Source organism: Rhinolophus sinicus, chromosome 2 (assembly GCF_057876585.1).
Source record: "Rhinolophus sinicus isolate RSI-liver-muscle chromosome 2, RSI-T2T, whole genome shotgun sequence".
Classification (NCBI taxonomy): domain Eukaryota; kingdom Metazoa; phylum Chordata; class Mammalia; order Chiroptera; family Rhinolophidae; genus Rhinolophus; species Rhinolophus sinicus.
In genome coordinates this window covers 97,571,724-97,579,526 of record NC_142502.1, presented here as the reverse complement: position 1 = coordinate 97,579,526, position 7,803 = coordinate 97,571,724, and positions in this window count along the sequence as shown.

Sequence of the window (7,803 nt, the reverse complement as noted above, 5' to 3'; positions counted from 1 at the left end):
AGCTGATTGTTCCCAATGTCACTGAACAATTAATGATCGTGCTGACATTGCAGGAATAGATTGGAGGGGATTGATGGGAAATAGGAGTCATTTTCTTAAACACACTGAAGTTTCTAAGAAAAGTACCATAAATTTTGATATTTATTCTCTGTGTCTGTGTCTTTTTATGCCTTCAATGTAATATATAGCACATAATAATGTCCAATATATTGTTTTGGGAAATAGGAACTTGATATTATAACATAATTTTATAATAGACAAAAGGGTGTATCTGCCATAACACAGCAAAGAATGGATGCTTGTTTGTTTGTTTTTCATTTAATTTGTCTTTCATTGACAGTAAAAGAAAAAAAAAGAAACTTAAAATTTAAACTATTTTAATCTCAGTTTTGGCTGATATGGTTTAGGCAGCTGCTGTGGACTTACTCAACTTTCATTCTCACTTCCTTCTCATGTGTCTTTTTATAGTAAAGGGTCTGCAACATCACTTCTCCGACTTTCTGGTAGCTAGGGTTCCAGATAATCTAGGCTGCACCAATCAAATGCATTTGTGTAAGACTTAGAGTCAAGTAAGAGGAAAAGCATCCATTTTGCTGGAATGGATTGCGGCAGAGACGGGGTAGATGTGGAACCAGAAGCCATGCTTCCTGACTTGGGAAGTTTCTGATTCTTCAGGGTCCTGACTATGGCACGAGTAGTGACCCTGTCGTGTGGCTTTGAGAGTCATTCCCAGAAACTAAGCATAGGACCTGATTCTATAAAGCATTGAATATTTTATTTTTTAAAAACCCTTTCTACTTAAAATAGATAGACTAGGTTTTGTTGTCTGCAACTAAAACTTGACTAATGCAAGTCCCAAGAAAATAGATGCTATATTCCAGAGTAAGGCAGGAGACCAGTGTGTAACACGTGCAAAAGGGTATCTAAACCTCACCCACATCAAGGGTACAAAGTTGTGGGGATTTTGAAGGTTAGGAAAGGGTTTTGGCACAGCTGTACTATGACCTTGTGAACAAAGGGAAATGGATGTCTGCCCTTCACCTCAAGCCTTTGGAGAGGGGATTCAAGGTCACAATTTGGAGAGTTTGTAAGTGTCCCCTGCAGTTTGGGAGACACAGCATACTGCTGTCCAAGAACTATAATGGGCAGAGACTCCCGAGAGGTAGCTGTCCCAATGGTGGAGTGAAGGAGAAGAGGCTGCATGGGGATTCACCAGGTTTCCGTGAGTTTGTCGGGGTGAATGAAATGGGTGTTGTCATGCAGGGCGGCCTGCGGGGCCTTTGGTTCAGCTCCCCACATAAGAACGCAGGATATGGTGAGGCCAAAAAGGAACACCTACGGAGCCATAGACGGGGGAGTCATACCATTATATCTCACTGGAGGCTGGATTCACATGCCGTACGACCTGCTGTCCGCTTTCCTCCTGCCAACTGACCGACTCTCTGCAATCCACTCTTGCTAGCTCAGCCATCATCTTCTTGCTAGCCCCCATTTGCTTCTAGCGTAGCAGCATATTAGTGGCAGTTATATTAGTGGCCAATGGCTCACTGGTTACAGCTGACGGCCAACTGGCCACAGCTGATGGCCATTTACTACCTGAGCCAGCACCTTTCCATGTGAGGCTGAGAGCCTAGAAACTGCACTCTTGGTTCTGTCCCCACAGGTATTTACCATGGAGCAGATGTGAGCTGCACATACGTGAGTCCACTGGCGTGGGTTGTCATAGATCTTGACCATAAAGACTTTGCCTGAAAGTGAAGGGAACTCAGTGGAAGGAAGCTGGAGGTTGATTGATATAGGGGAGGAAAAATAACTTTCCCTCTACCCTTCTGAGTTCTTCACTGAGACCCCTATAATAAAAGACAGACTAACAAGAGAAAAACAAACAGAAGTTTATTACATTCATTATCTCCTCATGTATACATAAGAGATACCCAGGGAAAAATTAGTAACTTCCCAAGGTGGCTTAGAACTCTGGCTTAAATGTCATCTTCAGCTAAAGGCAGAAGAAAGGTGTGGGGAAGCCATTATGGGGCGATCACCAGGAAAAGCAGGGTGAACCAGGGTAAGGTCGGTTATGCAGACTCAAGTCGATGACGTCGCTGCCATCGATACGATTTCCCTGTAACTTCAAGTCATCCTTCTCTTCCTGGTACAGAGAGGGAGACACCTTACAAATGGAGATTTTCTTCATAAATGTACATTTCCCCCACATAAGGATGACTTCCACTCTCTCCCAAACTCTGTTCTCATAGTTCCTTTAGTGTCAGCTGTTTCTCAAAATAATTAGCTCAAAATAATCCTATTGCCAAAGAGGCATATTTTCAGGCGGCATATTCTGCTCCCCTTCACTACCAAATGCTCAAAGAGGAGACTGAAAGAAAGGCAGAAGCAAACAGTCGAAAAAGAGATGCAATTGCTTGTGTCAAAGAAACTGCAGGTGAGAGACTGGGATTCTCTGAAAAGCCCACAACAGTGCTCTATCAGACAGTCAGCTTTAAACTAACTGACCATCGAGCCAGTGCCACCAGGTAAGTCCTTTCCTGCTCCCTTCCTCTCCTCCCTTCCTCTGCTCCAGTCCTGGAGGCATCAGAAGCTGCAGGTGGAGGTGGAGATGCAAAGTAAAGAAAGAGAAGCCAAACTGCACTTTTCTGTCCCTCTGACACTGGGACAAAATCTAGAGGATGTGGAGAAGATTTTAAATGGAACCCTTTTTCTCCCTGCTGAACTTAAGCTAGTTTTGAAATAAACTTTTTACTGCTTACAAGAGGAGAAAGATGTGGGTGAATCGACAAAGCACAGAGGATTTTTAGGGTAGAGAAATGTCGATGAAAATACATCCAGCCTAAGAGAAAGCTTATGAAAATTTATTTGAGCCAAACGGACGTCAATTGCTGGGAAGCAAAGTCTCAATGGATTGAGAAAATGGCCGTTTTGCAACTTATTTTATACATTAGAATCAAAGGAGGAGGGTTACATGAAATCCATTGGTTGTAGATTAAGGGGGTTGGAGAAAGCAAAGCACGGAAATCTCTGGGATTCGATAAAAAACACATCTTTTACGTTGGTGGGTACCCGATAGTTAATAGCATTTAACAAGATAACAATGAGGGATTTTGTAGTTTCCTCTTCTGGTGTAGTGGGTTGTGCCCCCTGGCAGGTCCAGAAAAAGGGATTACTCTGACATTCCAAGGGTATGTTATCTGAGATGCAAAATGACAAACAGATAGGCTCACTTAAGGTAAAGTTTGACCTTTGTCAAGGAAGCTGCAGGCCAAGGATATGACTTCCCGCCTGGCCCACCTTAGTTAGGAATTTTTATGTTCACACCATCCTGTGTGGTTATTTTCAGTCTCCTGAACTTGTCAGGTTTAACATGTGGCCCCTTTTCCATCCACAGAAACTATTCTGTATGACATTATCATGGTAGATACATGTCATTATACATTTGACCCAATCCGTAGAATGTACACCACCACCAGTGAACCCTAAGGCAAACTATGGACTCGGTGATAAGATGCGTCAATGTAGGCTCCTCAGTTGTAACAAGTGGACCACCCTGGGGAGCGATGTTGATGGTTTGGGAGTCTGTGCATATGTGGGCACAGGGTGTTACCGTGCTGATGGTCCCACTGCTCACTGCACAAAAGACAAAACTCGAGAGACGAGGTTGGTGGAAAGAAAAGCAGGTTTATTCAAAATGCCAACATTCTGGGAAGATGGCAGACTCCTGTCCAAGGCCATTTCCCCACCACCACCACCCCACCCACCCCCACCCAGTGTGGCCAAAATGTTTCATAGGCACAGAAGAAGAGGCAGAATAAAGGGAAAAGGATTGGGGTGTGGCCTTGGCCTAGAGTAAACAGAGTCATTGAAAAGGCTGTTTTGTTTCAGGGATAGGAGTGGGTCTTACGCAGATGTGAAATCTTTCAAGTCACTGTCCTGGAGGTTTCCTTAAGGAAACAGGGTCATTGGGCCTGGTTTGCATACAGTCTGGAGTAAACAGCATCATTGAAACTGGTATTCATAGTAAATGTACAGTAAACAAAATCATTGGAAAGATGGAAAGCAAAGCAAAGAAAATACTTTCAAAAAGTCTCAAGCTAAACTACACTGTTAAATCGAATTACACTAGAGTTTTAAATCGCAAAATAGAAGATACAGTGTTACCCTTATAAGGGGATATATGGGAACTCTGTACCGTCTCCTCAATTTTGTTGTGAACCTAAAACTGCTCTAAAAAATAAAGTGTTAATACGTTTTTAATGACCAAAAGAGTGATGAGTCTTGCCACAGTTTTCGCTGGAGAACCAGATGTTTGGAGCAGTAATTATGAACACAAAATGGACTCTAATAATTCTGATAGTTATGTTGTTCACAAAGAGACATTCAGGCCAGAGCACCACGTGAAAGGTGTACCCAGGGAATGCCCTAACCAGATAACTCCAGATGCAGGTGGAGTGTGACTGATGAAGGAAATTTCTGTGAGTGCTGGGATCATGTCTCGTGAAACCGAAGACCGGAAGTGTTGCGGAGATGCGGAGAAATGACGAGCGAGGACCGAGAGACTCAAGCGGCAAACAGCGATCAGGGAGAACACAGCTTTATTACACTCGTAGGCTCAGCAGGATTGTTCCCAAAAAAACTGAGCACTAACTGGGGTCGGGCGCTTTATTTTATAGGGTTAGGCCTCCGGGTTGGGGGGGAAATCTGGCCGGGATGCAGGGGAGGTCCGTCCCTAGCAGCTGTGATCGTTCAACATTGTTTTGACAGGGAGGCCTCTAACTATGGTGCCCGCCGGAGACAGCTCTGATAAGGGAGGAGGAGTGGGGGGGGGATGGAGCTGGAGCTCCTAGCAGGGCAGGAAAAAACCGTCCCAACAGAAGCATGGACCAAGGAGCGGCGAGGAGCTGTAAAAGAGGATAGTTTATTAAAAGCAAAGGATCACAGCTCCCGAGTGGGAGGGGGTCCCGAATTGGGTGCCCAGCATGGGGCAAAGGCTCTTATTATATCTTTTCTTGCCCATTTGAAGAAGGGAGCTGGCACCTTCTAATTAAATTCATCTATTGTGTTTTCTCTGTTTGCCCGTCCTGAAGGGATAAATGAAATAAGCCATTTCTATCCATCAGATCTGCTCCGTTTGTCCTGGAGTGAACGAGCCATTCCAGAACCTGGAGTTTCCACATATGGTTGCCTTTGCTTATTCCACCAGGGACCTTCCTGTCTTCCTATCAACATGTTAACCTGTCTCATGACCATGTGGACGGCTTTATCAGGCTGCAGATGGGGGCACAGCACCGAGTCTTCAGCATAAAATCAGAGCTCTCTGGCGGCTCCTCACTCAGGACTCAACTGAGGAGTGGACAGTCGCCTTTACACTTGTCCCAGGTGGAGCCCTTGAAGCCTTTCTTGCCTCCTGATGGTCTCACCAGTCCGGCCTGATGCCCAAAGCTATGTACCCCAGGGCCGTAGAGACTCACCAAACACCAAACTCTCTCTCTCTCTCTCTCTCTCTCTCTCTCTCTCTCTCTCTCTCTCTCTTCCTCTCTCTCTCTCTCTCTCTCTCATCCTTCTTTCTTTCATAAGACTGTTCGCCTTGCCTAACCCTATTGCTTGCAAACCTGTGTGACCCTTTTGTGTGACACCACTCTACTTCGACTATTGGAGACTATCCTCTGGCCGGAGCCTTGGTTAATGCCCGTGGTAAATCGAGTCAGTAAGACTAGATCCATGGCTTTATTCTAAAAATGTCTGACATTATAAAAAGACACAAATGTGTGTGAGACTCCTACTTTGATAGTCACATCCTGCTCGTGACAGCCAGAGAAGTCTCCACGTGAGACCGAAGAATGGAAACACGGACCAGGAAAAGGCAAAAAGTTTTAAAAAGTGGATAGTTTATTAGAGGCAGGAGAAGACGTTGCAGCTCCCAAGCGAGAGGGGGTCCCGAATGCGGGTGCCCCAGGACTGAGACAAAAGGTCTTAGTTTTATACTTTCCCTTGCCTGCTTGGGAATGGGGGGCGGTTTAGAGAAGGGAACTTGTTTGAAGAAGGGAACTGGCACCTTCTAATGAAATTCATCTACCAGGTTTGTTCTGCTTGCCCATCTGTGGGGACAGAGCCAGGAGTGCAGTTTCCAGGCTCTCGGCCTCACATAGAAAGCTGCTGGCTCAGGTAGTAAATGGCCATCAACTGTGATTGGATGGCCATCAGCTGTGGCTAGAGGGCCTTCAGCTGTAACCAGTGAGCCATTGGGCACTAATATAACTGCCGTGGCTACATTAGCAAAAAAATGGAGGCTAGCAAGAAGATGGTGGCTGAGCTAGCAAGAGCAGATTGCAGCTAGCAAGGGGTCGGTTGGCAGGCAGAAAAGCGGACAGCAGGTCACATGTCGTGTGAATCCAGCCTCCAGCGAGACTATAGTGGTATGACTCCTCTACTTATGGCTCCGTGGGTGTTCCTTTTTGGCCTAGCCACATCCTGTGTTCTTATGTGGGGGGCGGGACCAGAGACCCCGCCTGATGACTCCCTGCATGACACATGGCACTGTGAGCAGGGTCTCCCACATGATACCTCGCATGACACATGGCGCAGCGAGCAGGGTCCCCTGCACGACACCATCCTAAAGGAGTTAGCAAAATAACCCACTCTTATCTATCATGTCAGCTCCGTTTGTCAGCCCAAAAGGAATTTTATGATTAACCTCAAGGCCTTGTTACATTATGTCCTAGAGGGAAGGAGTGATTTCAAAACCTGGAGTTTTAGGATATAGCTGTCTTTGTTTGTTCCACCAGGGACCTACCTCCCTGTTTACCTAGGGACATGCTAGCTTAACCTGTCTCACTGCCACATCCCAGAAGAGATAAAAAGCTCTTGAGGGCCTTGAGTGACACTGGCCCCCGACTCAGTGCCCAGAGACGCTTGATGAAGCTGGGACAGCATACCCTGGGCTTGCCAGGCTGTCACTACAACCTGCCGACTTAATCTGACATGGAGAGGGACCTCCAACATGTTTGGAACAATGTTTCTTCTACAGGCTGAGCAGCTCTCTCTCAAGCTCATTGCCATGAGACTGTACTCTTTTGAGGGGACAGAAGTTCACAGCATCCTAGAAGGTCAAAGGTAAAAGGAGCATTCAACACCATCCAATCTAACCTCCCCAAAGAATAGGGTGGACAGGAATTGGCCAAGGTCACTTAATAGAATGCAGCAGAGCCAGCACTGGGATTCATGACTCCTGACTCCATCGCTGGGTGTTTCTGTGACATCTTGCTGGTCTCAGCCTTCAGAGCCTTGTTCAGTGAGCCGGGCCTAATTCCTTAACTCACCACCCACATGCCCCCAGCCCATCACAGTCAAGCAGCCCTCTCTCAACAAGTCCTGCTTTTGCTTCTGACCCATCAGTGAGCTTGTCCATTAGGCAGGGACAACGTGGCCTACCTTCTCTCTTTTAAATGCCCATTTCAAGCCTTTCTTCCTATACTATGGTTGGGTGGAAAATATCCATCACCTCTGAATATCACCGCATTATGTATGTTTCTTTCTGTGGTTATCTGCTGCCATGCCCTCCCCCACTTGGAAAAGTAAAGAAAAACTAAAGAAGGATTCCCCACAATCTATTGAGGGAAAGTCTGTTTATCTCTGGGCAGGCCCAACACCACTCCAGGAAGAAATCTCCATTCATTTGTTTTAACCTAATTGAAAAACAGTCCTTGGGTGCCATTTCCTGTCCATGCCACACAGGCAACCTCAGAAAGCCAACACTGCAAGCTGTGGGGTTACTGCCTCTGAGCTGCTTGGTTC